The following is a 19,687-nucleotide window of genomic DNA, read 5'->3' on the forward strand; positions in this document are numbered from 1 at the left end:
TTAATGGGATGTGTATAAACCGATAATTCAAAACGGACTTTGTTTTGAAGCAGTCAAAAACAGTTTTGTAAACATGGCAACAATTTTACTTCGGAGTCACGTGAGTGACTTCGTGAAGAACCCCGCCTACGGCGCATGCGTGTCATATCGCATACACGCATTGAACGTGTCGGACCTGGGGAGACGTCCCCTTGAACGGGAGAGTTAAAAAGCCGGTCGACGGCAGGTAAGTGATTCTGCATTTTCACCGTTTTTTAGGAATGGATAGAGGACGCAGAAAGGCTGTGAAGAAGCTGCAGGATGTCGGCGGTAAAGGTGCCGGGGACCCGCAGCAGCAGCCGACGGCACAGGCAGTTTGCGTTGAGCCAGCTGTGCCAGATTCAAACCCCGCGCCGGGAAAAACTAATTCTAGACCGGGCGGGAAGGCGAAACGCAAAACGAACCGCTGGGAAAGTGAGCCCGAAAAATCGCCGGTAAATACTTACTTGTATAGCAGTGATGATGACCAGCTGCAGGGCATAGAGCAGCCGGCAGCGATCGCATCTGCAGAGCTCGGAAAACAGTACGAGTGGCTGCAGCATGTGGGGCCGTCATCTATCTGTTTGGAGGAGTACCGGGACGGCGAAAAACGGCGTTTGCAGGGGCCGGGAGCAACCAGAGCCGGTAGGCATGGCGACGAGTTGCGATTTAAACCGCGTGCGACTAGTGCCCGAGGGCACGAAAGTCGGCAGGAGCGGTGGGCTAAAAAGAAACACCCGCGAGCGACTAGTGCGGGAGAGCACGAAAGTCGGCTGGAGCGGTTGTGGGAGGAACATCTCCATAGTGTCAGGCTCCAGAAAATGGATAAAAGCCGCACACATACAGGTGTAAGTCCCTCAGAGCATGGCCAGAAAAGGCTGCTGGACATATCATCCTCATCTGAAGAGGGTGTTCAAGGGCTGCCTGACTCGGACTCTGAACAAGAGTCAGAGCCACGTTCCCATATGGAGGATGAGGGAACACAGTTGCTGGACATGGTGCACACATATTTCCAGCAAGAAGAAACTGGAAAAGACCTAGAGGCCAGGATGGCGGCCAGCATTGATTATATGACGACCCATCACCTCAAAACTGATACCTTAGCTGAGGTATGGGCAAGACATTTACCTCCGCGAAATTGTGCGGCTCTAAATGTACCCAAGGTGAACCGAAGCATTTGGAGACACGTGGGGCAGGATATTCGGAGTCTGGATATAAAAATACAGAATGCTAGTAAAGGACTCTCGGCGGGTATAACAGCTTTGGCCCGTAGGCTGGAAAATGTGGATATGTCCAATGACATGAAAGACGCTTTAGCACTGTTTTGCAATGTTCAATTTGAACTGAACAACATCAGGAAAGGGGCTATTCAGCCAACGTTAGACCCAAAATTTGCAATCCTGTGCAAACAGAAAGCCATAAAACCTCAAAATTTGTTGTTTGGGGGTGACCTATCAAAACAGGTCAAAGATTTGGAGGAAGAGGCCAAAACGTTGGGCCTAATAAAAGTGACCAAAGGATATGTCGGAAAACGGTATCATCCTTATGGGACGACTAAAAAAGCAAGTACTAGTATGTATAGTACGAAAAATTGGAGAGAGGCCAGAGGAAACCAGCAACAGCGTCCTTTTTTAGGGGTTGGCCCGGGACGCCCACAATGGAAAATGCGGAAGCCTCCACTTCAACATTTACCCCACTTTCAACCTCAAGGCCCTCCGCAACCTCGGTTAAGACCAAGAAAGTAACACCACCGATAACCATGGAGGTAGGTGGGTCTGTGCCTCAAAAATTAATAAGGAGCACAGAACTTGGAGGGAGGTTGCAATTTCATTTGGAAGCATGGTGTAAGTTAACTGTGGATAGGTATATCCTTAGCAGTATTAAGGGATATCTTATAGAGTTTATACACATACAAGAACCTCCAGTACAACATACACCGGACAGAACTTATATGCTTACCAAATTAGACAGAGCTAAAGCAAAAATTGAAATACAAAGGTTGTTCACGAAAGGAGTAATTGAAAAAACCAAACATGAACAACAGGAATTTGTCTCAAATATATTCATTAGACATAAGAAAGATGGGGGTTGCCGGATAATTATTGATTTATCAACACTTAATAAGTTTGTACAATATGCTCATTTTAAAATGGATACTTTTAGTACTGCTACAGAGCTAGTGTCGGCAGGCTACTTTATGGCAAGTATTGATCTGCAAGATGCTTACTATACGGTACCCATCAGAGAAGAACACAGACGGTTTTTGAAATTTAATTGGATGGGTCAGCTTTGGCAATACAAGGCGCTACCAACCGGGCTAACGTCAGCCCCTAGATTATTCACAAAAATTCTTAAACCAGCTTTGGCATTTCTTAGACAACAAAACTATAGAGTGATGGCATATTTGGATGATATCTTGATTGTGGGGAAAACTTATGAATTGGCTAGTAGAGCAGTGGTTGCCACAAGAAAATTGATGGAACAGCTGGGATTCATTATCCATCCAATTAAGTCAAGATTAACACCTGCAACTAATATTGATTACTTGGGGTTCACTATTAACACACTTGATATGTTAGTGACTTTACCTATAGGGAAAGCCACTGAGTTCCAAAAGGATTGCACAGAGCTTATTAATACCGTTAAACCATCCATTAGACGGGTAGCCAGGATTATTGGGAAAATTATAGCCACGTTTCCTGCCATTCAATTTGGACGATTGCATTACCAAAATTTACAGAGAGAAAAAATTAGAGCACTAAAAATTAATAGAGGCCATTTTGATAGGCCTATGGAGCTAACAATTAGAGCTATAAAAGAACTACAATGGTGGGAACAAAATGTTATATATAGCTCCAACCCAATAGTTATTCCAAACCCATCTGTGGTATTACAAACAGATGCCAGTGCACTGGGTTGGGGAGCAACGGATACCATCTCGAGCTCTGGAGGGAGATGGAATATACAGGAAACTAACCTACTTACCACAAAGGGTATAAATTACTTAGAAATATTTGGTTATCGGCTACGTATCTACCAGGGATACTTAATTCAGTGGCAGACGCCAGGTCACGAAAATTTAATGAAAGTACGGAAGGCCGGATATTGATCTTTTTGCATCCAGGTTAAATCATCAGTTACCTAGGTATATATCATGGGAACCAGATCCTGAGGCAGAAGCTACAGATGCATTCTCTTTGCACTGGGGGAAATGGTTCATTTATGCATTTCCTCCTTTCTGCCTCATCAATCGGGTACTACGGAAAATTCAGCTAGACTCGGCATCTGGGATTCTCATAGTACCTGATTGGCCTACCCAACCATGGTTCTCGGTGCTGCAGGATTTGGTGCTTACACCATATATTACTTTAAAACATAGTCCTCAGTTGCTGGTGCATCCGGTGACTGGGGACAGCCATCCTTGCCATAATTATCTAAATTTATTGGTTTGTAGACTCTGAAGGAACCATTTCGGCATATGGGTTTATCTGATAGAACTGTGGACATGATCACAGCAGCACAGAGACTTTCCACTCAAAAACAATATTTATGTCATGTCAAGAAATGGACTAAATACTGCCTGGACAACAATCTAGACCACAGAAAGGTGGATATTCCAGCTGTCCTAGAATTCCTCACAAGCCTGCACTTTGAAGGACTCAGTTACAGCACGGTCAATAGTGCTAGGAGTGCCTTGTCCAGTTATTTATGGGAAGGCACAGAAAGACAGGGTGTCGGCTCACATCCTCTAGTAATAAAACTGCTACGAGGCATCTTTAACACTAACCCACCAAGGGCTAGATATAGCCAAATCTGGGATGTGAGCGTAGTCCTAAAAATGTTACGGAATTGGTCACCGGCTACGGCATTACCGCTAAACTATCTAACTATGAAAATGGTTATGCTTATGGCGCTGGTCACAGCGCAAAGGGTCCAGTCATTACAGAAGTTAAGATTGGATAACTTGACGGAGGCGACAGGAAGGCTGATTTTCGTGATCCAGGGCCTTATTAAGCAAAATAGACCAGGATCAGCGGGTCAGGTGATAGAGTTCATAGCCTATCCACAGGATGAACGTCTCTGTGTAGTAAAACACATCATGTTATATATGGACAGAACGAAGGCTATCAGAGGCAATGAAAAGGCTCTTTTAATTAGCCATAAGAAGCCATACCATAAAGTCTCGACTCAGACCATTTCACGGTGGCTGAGATATTGCTTAGTTCAGGCAGGAGTGGACACTAATGTATTCAAATCTCACTCCACCAGGGCTGCATCTACATCAGCAGCTAATCGCCTGGAGGTACCGATGGACAATATCCTCAGAACTGCAGGATGGTCATCAGAGAAAACGTTTCGCACATATTACAACAAACCAGTTAGAAAAGAAGAAACGTTTTCGGGCAAAATTTTGAGTTCTATTTAATTTACACCTGAAGCTTATAAGGTTTATAAATTGATTTAATAAATATTATTTACAATTTTTGCTTAAAAATGTTGGTATCATTGTGTTTTTTTTTTTAAATACCAGTAACAATTTCTCCCAAACTACCAAGGCAGTTGTGAAGATTGGACTCGTTCCACGGCATGAGGTCACAGAGCTTTGAAGTCTTCACGAAGTCACTCACGTGACTCCGAAGTAAAATAGTAAGATTAAACGAGAACTTACCAGTTTGAAGTTTGATCTTTATTTTATGAGGAGGAACGTTGAGGGAATACGTGCCCTCCGCTCCCACCCTTATATGGTCATATCTTAAACTGGTATCTCTTTAATAATCTTACTATCTTAGGTCATTATTTTCTATCTGTGACCTCACACCGCTGCTTTGAAGAATGACACGCATGCGCCGTAGGCGGGGTTCTTCACGTATTCCCTCAACGTTCCTCCTCATAAAATAAAGATCAAACTTCAAACTGGTAAGTTCTCGTTTAATCTTACTATTCTACTTCACCCTCCCCAGGCAAAATGCAAGAGCATGTCGAAACAAAAGACCTTTTGGAAAGGGCAAGGTAATTTCAGTAACAGTGAGAATCTGCATTTTCCTTCAAACATACCCTGCCTCCAAATTATTTTTAAGAGTACGCATTACAAAACAACTCGAGTACAATGTTTAATTGCACAAGAACAAACAGGCATTTTACTGTTATTTTCACAGTAATTTTAATCGAATGAATATGCTGCCTTTGATTCGTGGTGACTAGCAGCAACAATGCCCTGTGCATCTATACAGAGGTCCAGCTGTGCAACACCATCTTCAAACCACATGAACACTTTCCCTACAACAAAGAACACTTAATTTCAACACCTGGTACTGGTTCCTCCTCCTTTAAATAATCTATTTCTGACACCTCTTTCAAAACACTGCAATAGATCATCGGTCCTAGGGTTTTATCAGTTTGTGTTGTATTCATTTCTATAGTACTTCTATTCCACTCATTGTACTTTTCTCCATTTCCTCACCCTTTGTTCCTTGATCATTCTGGCATGCATACTGCGTATTTTTTTTGTGAACACACTCACACAATTATTTAATTTCTTTGCCATTTCTTTATTCCCATTGTGAATTCTCCCTGCATCTGGAAGGGACCTGTGTTTGCCCATACTGGTCTTTTCATTCTTATAGAGTAGGAAGGCTCTGTGCTTGTTTCGTGTTTTTCATCGTGTTATGTTTTCTTTTATCATTCTTTTCTTTATTAATTTCACTGTGCCAGGTTCTGAAGTGCTCCAATCTTCATGCCATTGCTATTGCTGGTAAATTTATAAATCCCTTCCTTTGGTTTCATACTCCTTCATTTTGTCTGTTAGTCATGGACCTACTTTTCCCAATGTATTTTAAAGTATTTCATTTTGCATATCTATTATTATTTTAAATGCTAGTCCTTGCCTGCCCACCATAGTTCCCAATTAACCACATCCACCTTTCTTTTCACACTCTTATGATTTCTCCTATTTTTATACTTAAGACTCTTAGATTTAACAATGCTACTTGTAATGGAAACTTCTGTCTTTTCTCGGTCAATGATTCTGTCTCCTTTGGCAAAAAAATACTTATGCCCAGAGTAGGGAATTGAGAATCAGCAGACATAGGTGTAAGGTCAGGGGAAAAAGATTTAATAAGAACCCGAGGAGAAACGTTTTCTTTTACACAAAGGGTAGTGGGTGCATGGAATGAGCTGCTGGAGGTTGTAATTGAGGCAGGTACTATCGCAACGTTTAAAAAGCATTTGGACAGGTACAAATCTGAAGAAGGGTTTCGGCCCGAAACGTTGCCTATTTCCTTCGCTCCATAGATGCTGCTGTACCCGCTGAGTTTCTCCAGCATTTTTGGACAGGTACATGGGTAGGTTAGGTTTGGAGGAATATGGGGCAAACACAGACAGGTAGGACTAGTGTAGATGGGGCATGTTGGTCGGTGTAGGCAAGTTGTGCTGAAGGGCCTGTTTTCACGCTGTATGGCTCTATTTTCCCTAAAGGCCATTCTACAACAAGAATATCAATTAACCCCTTTTCATTGCACAGTAATGAAGCTGAAATAGCCATTATCGTGTTGGTTCCTTGACATATTGATCTGGAAAACGTGTATATAATCCACAAATTAGTCTGCCTCATCACCATTAATTTGATCTATTCAGTCTATTGAGGTCCCCATTATTATATTACACTCATTACATGCACCCAATTCCTTTCTCATTGAATAATACAGCCATTATTTGAAGGGCAATAAATAAAGCTCACTAATGCTTTTTGCACTTCTTTCTCAGATCCCCCTAAATCGATTCCAATTCTCCAGGATAAAGAGTCAGACATGCAACTATAAGGGGTAAATTACAGACTAGGATTGAATTCATTGAAATTTAGAAGGTTAAAGCCAGACTATACACAAATAAACTAATGGGTCTAGGACAAGGCGATATTGCTTAAAAATTGCTTGAAAATAAGACCAGGCATTTTATAAATGAAATTTAAAAACACTTAACAACCAAAGGGCGACATAGTAGCAGAGTGGCAGCGTTGCTACCTTACAGCGCCAGAGACCTGGGTTTGATCCAGACCACGGGTGCTGTCTGTACGGAGTTTGTACATTCTCCCCGTGACCGCATGGGTTTTCTCAGAGATCTTCGGTTTCCTCCACACTCCAAAGATGTACAGATTTGTAAGTTAATTGGCTTGGTATAAATGCAAACCGTCCCTAGTGTGTATAGAATAGTGCTAATGTTCAGAGAACGCTGATCAGTGCGGACTTGGTGGGCCTCTAAACTAAAAAAACTAAACAATGTAACAGAAATTTAAAACTATTTTACAAAATACCTTCGATGCTAGGTAATACATTACATCCGAGATGAAAAACAGACAATAGAAACTGTCAGGTAGGGTAGATGGAAAGAGAAAGAGTGTTATATCTGCGACAAAGACCCTTCATGCTGCATGAACTGCCGAGTTTTTCCAGTATTTTCTGCTTTGTTGCAGATTTCAAGAGATCTGCATTTTTTTTTTCTAGTTTTCATTGAATCTGCGATTCTTTGCCACAGGCATCAAGGAAGGCAGGGACAAAATGTGAAAATATTTTCAGTTTGTCCATGAATTAATCATGGCGGAAGAGTTACCATGGAGTAAATTAAATCTCTATTTTCCAGCTCCTACTTTGATATATTGATTTATTACTGTCAGGTGACAAGAGATTTGGTGAACACTGTTTTGCATACTATCCAGGCAGATCACACCAAGAGCACCACAGTGTAAAAAGAGAAAGAAAACAGTGCAGAATGTAGTGTTACAGCTAAAGAGAAATTAAAACCTAATAGTCTAACACCTAACACTACTGATGATGTGTCCTGTGCCCAACTGTCCTGAAGGTTACCCAGGCCAAGATATACATATTCCCCCCCGCCCCCCACCGATGTTGAGCGTCTACCACTCTCAACAATCAACGAATGTCGTGAAATGCTCCCCACCTATTGGCACAAGGGACTTCTTAACATCTTGTCCTGTGTACTTGATTCCTCATTAATTTCTGTGCTATTTTTTTCTCCTCCACTCGGGTTAGGAATGAATTGGTCAACTAGCTCTACCTTACTCTCTGGAATGTCCAGATTCTGAATTTATATAGTACCTTTGGAAGTTAAGGGCCACGGAGATAGTACAGGAAGGCTTTGATCTTAATAGTGATGCAGCTCAAAGGGACAATTAAAAAAAAGGTGTATTCCTGCTCTTGAGTCTTATGTTTTCATCTTTCACATCTTCAGATACTTTTCCAACTAACGACAACTTTTGAAGTACATCACTGCCAGTGTAGGAGATGCAGCAGTTAATTTGCACACAGCAAATTGCCACAAACACACACGACACCAACCTGGTCATTGTTCAAATTATGTTGATTGAAAGATAAATATCAGCACAACACTAGAAACAACTTCACATTTTCTTTATTTTATGTGCACATGGGATCAAAGTGTATTGTCTATCTGAAAGTGGTGCAGCTCTGCAAACCTCTAAGATGTTTGCATTCGAGTTTCTGTAATGAAACTTGAACTCGGCCTCTGGACTCCGTGGTAAATGGCACTCACGGAACCATACATACTTTCATTGTGGTTACCTATATTTACACAACTATCAATTACACGAGCAAAGTAAAACTACAGAAATATACATAGCTATTAGCTGACAATCCACTGGTTCTAAGATTTTTCTGTGATGCAGAAGATGAATAAATTCAGTCATGCTTGTCCTGAAGATAAAATAATCCGACTCCCATTCCCTCCCTACCCAAAGTCCTCCAGAATCAACCTATTTTGTTTCACCACTGTACAAAAACAGATGCAAGACACAAATAATCAGTATCCCTCAAATGGGTAACTGGAATTCCATCAGATTTGAGTTTCCTTACCATAACCCTTGACAGTCCCTTGTCAACACATTAATTCCACGCAGTGACTTTGCTCTGATGAACCCATGGCTAACTTTCAGAATATCCTCAAATTGATAAACTATAAATACACTGCCACTTTCTGCAATGAAATACTAGAAAGACTGCAGTGATTCACAACAGGTCACTGCCAACCTCTCAAGGTCCAGAATGAGCAATAAAAAGTGACCTTAATGTCATCCACATTTCAAAAAAAGACTTGTGCATGCTTTAGAAGCACCTGTCAACCGATTTCATCTTGGACTACAGAGTTACAAGGATCTACTGTGCCCTGCTGCCTTGTGCCCAAATAATTTTGTAAGCTTCAACCCGACAATGACACTTCCATACCTCAGGGTAAGCAGGTTGTGATGGAGTACCCAGGAGTTCTCCTGCACAATGTGGTTAAACAATATCCTTTCATTGCACAGCGCAATGTGAAACCTTTACACAAAGTTGCTACGGCTTTAAGTTCATGGAGAAAATAATGAACTATAGAAATTGTTAGGGTTAACTATAGAAATTTGGGAGGGTTCTGTCATTATAACCATGGTCCGAAATTTACTGCGTGCAGTCCTGGTCATACAAAAGAAAGAATACTAGTGCTGGACAGAATGCAGACCAGATTCACCAGGATGTTGTCGAATTGGGAGGAGGGACCGGACAAGCTGGGTCTGTTTTCTCCTGGGTCAGAGGGACATGTTTGAGGTATATCAAATGATGAAGAGTATAAATAGGGTAGACTGCAGCAACCTTTCGCAATAGAGGTACATAAAACTAGAGGGCAAAGGTTTAAGCAAGGGGAAAAAGATTCACGGGAGATGAGGTGGGCCATCTTCACTCAAAGAGTGGCGGGTTCCTAGAATTCACTACCTGAAAGAGGTTGAAGTAATAATAGATAACGGACAGCATTTAAGTGTATTGATGAATATTTGAATCTCAGAAATAGAGGGCTAGTTTCACGCAAAGGGTGGTGGGTGTATGGAACAAGCTGCCGCAGGAGGTAGTTGAGGCTGGGATTATCCTAACGTTTAAGACACAGTTAGATAGGTACATGCAGAGCTGCAAAGTTTTGTCAGAGGATTTCAGTATTTTAGTACTGGAAAATCAGTATTTTGCTGAGGAAATCAGTATTTTTACGCGGTGCCATTTTGCTAAAAAAAAGTGCGTTTTAAAAAATATGCGGTCATACCCATGTATGAGTACAAGAATGCATAACTTTGCTACCAATTGACATGTCTTCTACGCATCTTACTTGACAGTGCATTCATTGCCATCTCTTTGTATACTGCTATTTGAATGGCTGCTTCTTGCTTTTAGCACCAGATGATGATGTCGAAGCCATCTTGGAAGCCTCCCTTGCTCTCTCTCTCCCTCTTTCCCTCCCTCTCCCCCCCCCCCTCCCCCTTCCCCACCCTCTCTCTTCCTCCTCCCTTTTTTTTCTCCCTCCCTCGCTTATTCCTTCCCACTCCCTCTCTCCTTCTCCCTCCCCTAACAGTCTGTGACCCATAACGCTATGTGTAAAGCCCATAGTGCTATGTGTAAAGGCAATAGTGCTCCAGCTGGGAGCGCTACTTTTAGAACCCACAGCGCTGTTCGTTTAAATTCCTACACGTTAACCTGACAACGCTGTTTAAACCTGGAGCGGGACAGGCAGATCAAAGCTTACAAAAATCATCCAGATTATGAAATTTAAAATACTAATAGATTTAATCTGCTATAATTTTTAGAGGTACAGTATGACTTTTTATATCCTTGCATTTTTTAAGCAGCAAGATGAAACAGGGTCGGGCTGATTTTATCCGTATTTTACAAAGCAAATTCGTACATCCGTATTCTGATCGCATTTCCCTACAAAATACGGAAAATCCTTACTACTTGGCAGTTCTGTACATGGATAAGAGAGGTTTGGAAGGATATGGACCAAGCACAGGCAGGTGGGACTCGTACAGTTGGGACATGTTTGCCAGTGTGGGCAAGTTGGGCCGAGGGCCTGTTTATACACTGTATTACTCCATGACGGGCAATGCAGTTTGTGCAAAACGATGCCCATCAGTTGGGCCGATTAGCCCATATTCATGCTGTACAATTCTATGATTCCATCACTCAGAACATGAACAGCACAAGATTAAACCAGGGTCACTGGAGCCGTGAGGCACTAGGCTGCTCAAATTATTTCAACATACAAATTAATACAGAATTTTCCCTCAATATACAATAATATTCCCAGACATTTATAGTCAAACTCAGCCAATAATCCCAACAATGATACTGGGAACCTGTTTCATATTAATAGTGACATGTGTAGAAATAGTTACCATCTCATGGAAGCACAGGTGAACAATCACCTTAGAAACAATAAAGACTCCTTATAAAAGTTCACATTTTATTGAATAATTCGTGACTACAATTTTTTTGACCAATCACACTGCCAAAACTTCCCATACAAAGTTACATACTTAAAAGCATCGCTGCAGCGTCCTCATTAACACTTATACCAAGCAAACAGATCAACGTCAATGATATTCAATGGCCTTTTCAGATGGGATATCCAACTTATCCCTTTAGATTTCCTAAAAAAACTTTCAAAAATGCATCTTTAATATATTTAATTGCAATAGAAAATGTAAACTCACCATACAATTTATAACAACTCAAATCAATAGGTTCAACTTATGACAATGGCAAACACTGACAGAGCTCAATTTAAACAGACCACAAAACTAAGATAGTAAGTGAGTTTTATCATGAATAACTACCTTGGAATTTATTTTTACATAGAAAATAAATTGTCAAGAGGGAAAATATCTGGCAATTTGGACTGCAGTTGCTTTCAGCAGATGTCAGCTGCTTTGGCTTCCATTAGAACTCTTACATATATTCCATAGTATTTTGGCAATTTCCCATTTTCAAACTTTGTGAAAACCCAAAGCCTTTGCAATAGCTAATCCAACAGAGCCACTTTCGCAGTAAAGCAGTAATCTGGCAGAGTAAGCTCAGACAAATTCATGCATTACTAAGATATTTCCTTACAAACAATTAAAACCGTATAAAGATAATTTATTTACAGCAGTATACAGGTTCGAATCACCACTCCAACCACCGCCAGCCCAGCCCAAGTTCTCACTGTCAACAAGCGGTTGATTGATGATGGGAGGGATATATATCAGAGCAGAGGAAACTAATATTACCAGGTGAAAGCAACAAAGAACAAAACTTAGTTATGATCCCATCGATCTGGGACTGCTGGTGGTCAGTCCAGAGCAGCATTTGAAGCAACCCCAAACCAGCTTCTCATTTTTTTCACAGAATATTTCAATGCATTTCAGGTCAAATTTTTTTAGATTTAAAAGTGTACACTTAACAACCCTATACTACAAAGAAGTATACACAAGTGGGACTACAAACTATGTGAATGACGTTTCATAATTCATCACATGAATTTTACAAATCATAGTCTAATTGAAAACAGTAACTTAATACATTGGAGAACAGAGCTGAGATATAGTGGGAAATATGATCAACTGACCTCAAGTAGGCCACTAATTCAGGAGAAAAACGTTGTTTTCAAGACCATACAATACACTTCAATGTTTCCAAAGAGAAATGTTGATAACTCATGACAGAAAGAGACCCTTGAGGAGGATCAGGCAAGGGCTAAATAAAATCACAGATTGGCCTGAAGCATTTCGAAGCAATGCATCTCTATTCGACATGGCTTCACGAGGTATTGAAATTTCATAAAGCTTAGTATCGCAATGCATTAAAATAGTAATGCAAATTTAATTCGCTATCAGACAACTAATATTACACTTATCATCCTTAAATTTTGAAGAATATTGGGCACTGATGAGACCATATCTAGGGGGGCTGTGTATGTTACTAGTCTAGTATTTGAAAAAAAAATTAACGCATTTGCAGCATTTCAAAGATTTACAAGACCAATATCTGAAATGGGTTGTCTAACATGGAAAGGTTGAGCAGGATAGGCCTGGAGTTCAGAAGAGGGAGAGGGAGTTAGATTGAAACACAAGCTCCTAAGGGGCCTTGGAGGTGGAGATGGTTCATCTTGTGGGAGAATCTAGAAGCCATGATCACAATGCAAAAATAAGGGGGCACAATTTTGATCAGACATGAGAGGTAGGGATTGGGTTGTCTCGAAGACTTCAGTGGTCTACCTTTGCCTCTTTCTTGGGTTCTTGTGCAATTTAAAACCAGTCTCATCCAAGAGATGCGATTAACTCGAGGAAGATACGTTACAGTACAGTGGGTAGGCAGGAATGCAAGATTACAATCAGAGCAGCTATGATATTCCGTTGAGCAGAAAATACAAAGCTTGAAAGCATGTACCACCATTTTAGGACAACAACATGGGTAGGTGGGGGGGGATGAAGGAGTCTAGTACGCTTGTCTTCATCGGTCAGGGCATCAAGTACAGGAGCTGGGACATCATATAGCAGTTGTACAAGTTGTAGGTGAGCCCACGCTTGGAGCATTATGTGCAATTCTGGTCACCAAGCTTTAGGAAGGATGTCATTAAGCTGGAAAGGATGAAGGAAAGATTCACAAGGATGTTATTGGGACTGTGTAGGAAGGAACTGCAGATGCTGATGTACATTGAAGATAGACACAAAACGCTGGGGTAACTCAGCCGGACAGGCAGCATCTCTGGATAGAAGGAATGGATGACGTTTTAGGTCGAGACAGGCCATGTTTACTGATTATTGATCTGGTTGAGCGTGCTTGCTTTGGCCCATTCTTGTTAAACCACAGCAATTGGTTAGTTATGACCGCAATAACCTTTTAAAAAACAAACTCATGACCTCACAAAGCAGAGTAGTTCCCAAGTGGCAACTACACCTTTAGTGACTCAGCCTCGGGCTCCGTCCCAGACCACCTCAAACCCATTTATTGAAACAGCTTGTGCATTAAAAGGCCCTTTGAACTGTTTTTATTGCTTATCAGACATTTAAAAACAGATCAAATAAATTCGGTGGTATAAAAACATAGCTTTAATGCTGCTTTATAAAGGAAAAAAACTACTTGCCTGCAATTGCATGGTAAATCTAGGTTGGCGATCCTAGGGCATTGCATTACACCCATGGGCTAAGAAACCACATATGAACCGTAGAAACAAGGAACTATGCTGGTTTACAAAAAAAAAGACAAAGTGCAGGAGTAACTCAGCGGCTACAAAAATAAAAGGACATACCCACCGAGTTACTCCAGCACTGTCTTTACATGCAAATTGTATCGTGGCCCTCACTCAACGTGACTACACCCCGTCTCAGATTTGATGCTGCGCTCAGTGACAGAGTAGGAGGTCGGGTATGTTGGTATCAGATCGTTAGCATGTTCCTAGCTTCCCCATTGGAATGCAAAGCTGTGGGAAGACAGAAATGTGCTAACCTGCATGCTACAGTTAGTCAGCTGCTTTGCACAGAACTGCCGTCCAACTAGCCGCACAATCACCCCATTGTTTCTAAGACGTTCCACATAACCAAGCTAAAACCAATTGGCCTGTCATTGCCTGGCAAGTCCTAACACCTTTTTGAAGAAGGGCATAATTCTTTGGTTCCTTCTCGTGCTCTGGTACCTTTGCTGCATCTCTGGAGAATTGGAAAATTATAGCAAGCTGGAACCATTTCAAAAGCAAACCTAGTTTTATATACATTTTTATCTAAGCATTAGGGTTCTTGCAGTGTGAAGTGCTTGAACTGAATCGCTAAGAATTATCACAATAAATTGGGCCAATGTTCTGCTGAGCTTTACATTAGGACGGGTCAATTTAATCCATGATCATTTATTCTCAAAGTGAAGTTATTTTCTGTCAGAAATGTGAAAAATGTTATTGTTATCTTGAGATGACTGATGAACGCAAGTTTGATTTTTATGCCTCCTACAGTTTGCTGAATGACGTGTTTGTACATTGAATAATGTGCTATTTGATGCTGGTAGAGTGGCTTTGAGGGAAAATGAATTAAATAATTAAATATTTAATACATTCAATAAAGAAATCAAATATGAATGCAAAATCCAACAATGTGCACATGCTACGTGCTTCTAAAATATTTACAATTTTCAAAAAACTAGATATCAGATGAAATTTTAAATATTTCAGCAATTATTCATTGATAAAGTTGAAATTTGTTCCATCTGATGTTTTCACTGAAGCAAAATGTGTGAAAAAGCATCAACATTGCACTCAATGTTGCATGAAAGTACACATATGTTGTGCAATTAAAATTTGAAATGCCTGCAATATTTACAAGTGATGGCAATCTTTAAATAACTCAGAACAAGAGCTCAAATTTAAAGTTAGATACGCTTATAGCAGACTAACAGTTACCATTTTAGAGGTACCACTCCAGAGATATCAACCTGCTACAGAGCATCGCTATGATCATGACCTTGCAGACGCACCTCTTAACTGCATCACTCTGAAATTGTTTGAAAGAAAATATAAAGTTTAAAAATAAAAACAAAAGTGCAGGGAACACTTAACAGCATCTGCAGGTTGAAGGGGCTGGAATGTAGAGTTGCCAAGAATATTTATACTGAGTGGGATTCTTCTACTCAGTGCTGAGATATGGGGCTCAGCATGGCTGCTCCACATTGAGGTGCAATGAGGTAGGCTAGATCTTTCTTCGGTCTGACAAAAGGCTCTGACTCGATATGTCATCAGTCCTTTCCCTCCACAGATGCTGCCTGACCCACTTTGAGTTCATCCAACACCTGTCATTTTAACCCAGCAGGCTGCCAAGTGAATTTATGGAAGGTCATTGATGAATTTGCTTCAGGTAGCTGGGCCATGACCTCGCCCTGAGAAATGCCTGCAGGGCTGGTATACTTTACCTGTAAGAACCACAACCAGTTCCATTGTGTTACAGGACTAACTTATTGGGAGTATTTTCAGCAAAGTTGATTTTAACCATGGTTTTTTAATGACTCAATGAAAATTATGCATTGATGTGAAGGACAGTAGCTCCCACCCCACTCTCTGGTTGCTGTTTGAACCAAGGATTTGCTGAGTTTTGATCCAGTGGTCCTGGCAAAACCAAAACCAGTAAATATTGGTGAGCAAGTGCCACTGATTAACAAGTGTATAATTAGCTGGATTCCATTTGTCATGCTTGTTGTGAACTGGATATATCCAAGCAATTTTCCACTCTGTTGTAACTGTAAGGAGTTGACTACAAGCCAGGCTCGTTCTGGAGACAGGTCTTCAGTAATGACAGCCAGAATATTGCCAGGTCCTATAGACATTGCGGCAAACAGTTGTCAGTTGTTTTTTGTTACTATATGGAGTATATATATACCGAATCGGTGGTCAGTTATACCAACACTGACTGCAAAGAATGAATGGACGCATTTGCTACAAGTAGATTGTTAATGTCAAGAATGATTCTCTTGTGTTGATTCACACACCACATGCTGCAGTCTCAGTCTAGTAACAATGTTCTTGATGAGTCAGCCAACTTGGTCAGTGGTGGTACCACCCTTCGTGATGGAAACTGAAGTTCATCACCCAGTGTACATTCTTGTTTCTTTCAGCACTTCTCCGAAATGTTGTTCAACTTGAAGGATGACTACTTGTTCAGCCGAGGGAGGATGGTAAATGGAAAGCATGAGATTATGGTGGTTGACCTGATGCGATGAGACTCTATGCGAAGCTGTTGCAGGGTTAATCCGTGGTATAGTTCTCTCAATTTGGACTTGTGTCCCAAGGTGTTTGCTAGGAAGGCTTTGCACGTTTAAGATGGTTGAAAACAACTTTGACACATCCAAATTCAGTGATCCTGCTGGGTATTCAGTCTGGATTCATTCTGTTTTAATGCAGCAGTATTGGACAACTCCCCAGTGGCATTTTTGGCCATTGCAAAAGGCAGTTAATCCATATTAGTGAATGTGGAGTCTGAGGCCAGATAGGTAAAGAAAGCATATTTAACCAGCCAAATTCATGCAACAATATAAATCAATAACGTATTTCTACTTGAGAAGCAGGTCAGTTTGACAAAATATACCGAAGATTCACTTGTGCTTGAATTACAAATCTTTCCTACTTCCCAGTCCAACCTGTACATAAAATAGAAGCTTGAATAACCTTTTTCATTTTCACAAATGCTGCCCGACCATATACAAGTTATCATTATTTTCTTCCCCGCCCCCCCCAGACTTCCAGTACGATGGTACATTGCTTTGCCTTTCTCCCACAGAAAGGCCGCAGTGCCACACAGAGTGCCACTTCATCTTATACATTTTTCAAATATTCTACTGAATGAGCAGTCTCTGCAAGGTCAAGTTTATTCCCCTCTGCCGAGATGGTAGCCTGCTTGGTCCGTTCTGTGGGTATTATCAGCCAACCATGAAGGATGAAATATATAGACCGTCTGGATAGGGATGATAAAGTAGTAAACAAGACAGGTTTCCAATGTCAGCCCAAGGCTTTTCCAGTGCAACTTCACATCAGTGTCCTGGCTACACACACTTTGGGTTAACTGTCAAACCAGCATTCAACCACACCAAAAATAACATGGTGAACGATTTAAATAGCAATAGGTCCTTAGTTTTTCCAAGTACATGGGTAATTATACCAAGGGGGAGAAATAATCAATACAACAAAGTCTGCCATTCCCGTAGTGTGCATCCTGATTAACAAAAGGAGAGGACAGCACAGTAAACATGAGGTATAAAGTCAATTGAAGCACCTCAGTGCCAACTGTCCATTACAGCTAGACGTATAAACAGAAGCAACTCAGTCCATTTTTGTTTGCAGCAACTGGCTCCATAAAAATACATATCCAAAAATACTTGTCCCCACCAACTTCCAATTTGGTAACAGCTCCTATACCTAGCCTGCATTTCTTACTGGCCACAAATGGTGAGATGGAACTCATTCCAGTCTATTTCTATCCTATGAAAATGTTGATCCAATGCACTTTGAAGTACAGGATTTCACTTAACTGTGGTTTCTATTCAAAATATGACTCGCAATTGTAGGATTATGCTGCCAAAGTATATTTCAATATATTTGTCCACATGATACTCAGATTATAATTTTGTATTCCAATAGATTAAATATCAACAAAGCCAACAACCCTTTGAATGGTCTCAGTTGCTACATCTGCAAAAGATAACTGTGAAAATGTTATAACTGCAAGTGAAATAACAACAGAAAGCATTTGACACTTGTGGGATGACGAGATTTCTATTTACAGAAAACCTGTGTACTTGCAGCATTTATTCCATTACTTAACACTGACCCTATTCATGTGAATTACATCAGTTTAAAGCTTCACTCAGATCTGAAATGATGGCACAACAGAACAGTAAATCAAAAAGCCAAACACTGGATTTATTAAGAAAGAAGGAATGGGTGATGTTTCAGGTCGAGACCATCTGAAAAATGCCACCCATTCCTTCTCTCCAGAGATGCTGCCTGCCCCACTGAGTTACTCCAGCTTTTTGTGTCTATCTTCGGTTTAAACCAGCATCTGCAGTTCGTCCTTACACACTGGATTCATTAAGTTATTTACAGATGCTGACTGACCGACAGTACATATCCAACAATTCATCATTTCCAAAATTGAAAAGTACAGTTGGTCCGAGCCATTTTAAAGGTACTCCTGTCCACAGTTGTAATTTCAAACAAATTTCAGGAAACCCACAGCAATTGGCATGTGTGCAGAGAACAGACTCTCTTATGTTACAAGTTAACCCAAGCCCAGGCAGCGAACTGGCAAACAAAGTCTGGCAGAGGAATACAGTGAGGAGGGGGAGAGACCAGAAGAACTGTATAAGGAGGGTACAGGGTCCACATCACTCTCTGGCACTAACCCCCCCCCCCCCCAAATCAAACCACTCGGGGAGGGTGGAGACCCCATGATTATGTTAACAAACCGCAGTGACCCCAAACCCAATATCTGAAGAAGGGTCTCGACCCGAAACGTCACCCATTCCTTCTCTCCAGAGTTGCTGCCTGTCCCGCTGAGTTACTCAAGCATATTGTGTCTACCAAAGGTATTAGAGATATCCCTCCTCCTCCCCCCACCCCACGGTCACGAGCACACATTCCACTTCACCCCTGGTGAGGGAGCGTGCAATTGCTCAGTGATCGGGAGCTCGCATTCTTCCTCGAGGACCCCGGGGCCGCGGAGGAACCGGCGCGAAGTGACAAGTTGTGACATCCCCTCACCGTGACCCGGGGAGACGCGCTTCCCCAGTCCCCCCTCCTACCCCGTCGGCTGAGGGGCCGAGCGGGTGCGCGCACCACCTCCCAACTCTCGGAGCGTGCGGCCGTTAGGTCACCACGGCCCTCTCGCGGGGGCGCGCATTCCGTGAGTGCCCCCTCACCTCCCCACCTACTTGTCCCGAGAACGCGCGGACGCCGCCACTGCGTGTATCGGCACATACCTGCTCCCGGCCACCGGCAGCGCCCGCTCTCGGGGGGAGGGGGGGGGGAGGGGGCAGGGAGAAGGAGGCGGCGGCCGCCACTCACTTGGCGCCTCGGCAAGCACCGCCCACTCGCGTCACGTGACTCCCGCCCTCTCGCGCCGCCCAGCAGCTCTGATTGGACCGCGCAACTGTCCGTCTAGCGCGGAAGGGGCGGATCCACTGGAGGTGGACACCCGGCTGCGGGATTGGTCGAGCCGCCTGTCAGTCTGGCGAGGAGGCGGGACGTGGGGGCGGAGTAGCGCTGTGTCGGGAGGGAGGGAGGGAGGACAAGGAGCCCCATGTCGACCGCTGGGAAATGCCGGTACGGTGGA

The 19,687-nt window shown here is 42.1% G+C and overlaps 1 protein-coding gene across 15 annotated transcripts in view; it reads right to left on the reverse strand.

Annotated features, from left to right (window-relative positions):
• The window catches only part of ppfibp1 (PPFIA binding protein 1), a 103,112-nt gene extending 83,646 nt beyond the window's left edge, over positions 1-19,466 (reverse strand). For 12 of the 15 annotated variants that reach the window (XM_033037876.1, XM_033037880.1, XM_033037875.1 and 9 more), the window contains exon 1: positions 19,335-19,453. The gene's annotated coding sequence lies outside the window, so the exon portion shown is untranslated. Of the gene's footprint in view, positions 1-19,286; positions 19,306-19,334 lie in introns of those variants that run through there. The other 3 variants (XM_033037867.1, XM_033037879.1, XM_033037878.1) reach the window with 3 other exon arrangements.
• Positions 19,467-19,687: the final 221 nt, after the last annotated feature.

The sequence above is a fragment of the Amblyraja radiata genome, chromosome 19, assembly GCF_010909765.2.
Source record: "Amblyraja radiata isolate CabotCenter1 chromosome 19, sAmbRad1.1.pri, whole genome shotgun sequence".
NCBI classification, from domain to species: domain Eukaryota; kingdom Metazoa; phylum Chordata; class Chondrichthyes; order Rajiformes; family Rajidae; genus Amblyraja; species Amblyraja radiata.